This window comes from Penaeus monodon, chromosome 27 (assembly GCF_015228065.2).
Source record: "Penaeus monodon isolate SGIC_2016 chromosome 27, NSTDA_Pmon_1, whole genome shotgun sequence".
Taxonomy (NCBI): domain Eukaryota; kingdom Metazoa; phylum Arthropoda; class Malacostraca; order Decapoda; family Penaeidae; genus Penaeus; species Penaeus monodon.
In genome coordinates, this window is record NC_051412.1 from 38,351,078 (window position 1) to 38,351,629 (window position 552).

Below are 552 nucleotides of genomic sequence, written 5' to 3' on the forward strand. Positions count from 1 at the left end.
CAGTGGCAGAATGCAAGGCACACTCATGCATTGGTATCAAGGGCAGATAACTTTGTCGTTTATAATCTTTAATGTCATTACGAGAATGTCGCATGCTGATGACAGACCTGGTTTTCCCGTCGAGATGGATAAGATAACAGTGGCTGCAAACACGTGATAAGGATACAAAAGAACCAAGCAAGGTTGGAGGATATACATTAAAGTATAATGAGGCAACCGAGCGATGCAAAATGGTTGTAAAGTGAGGAACCGGTTTGTCGTTCAGCAAAAGCTTCTCCGAAGTGCGGGCGTCCCAAAGCACCGTGTCTTACTGTTGTACAAATGTCTTTTTTTCTTCTTTTGCGGAGATAAATATCCCATCAAAACAGTGGGAGTTATCGTACTACAGTCGCCATGATGATATTACCAGTAACAGTATATCCCTCCGTTCTTCTACAGCATCCTTGTAAGTACAACACTTCAAACAATAACAGTAATTCTTGCTATAATTATCTCTCCGTTTGAGATGTAACCTTCGTTGTGAGGCAATTAATGTTCTTAATGGTGTATTTC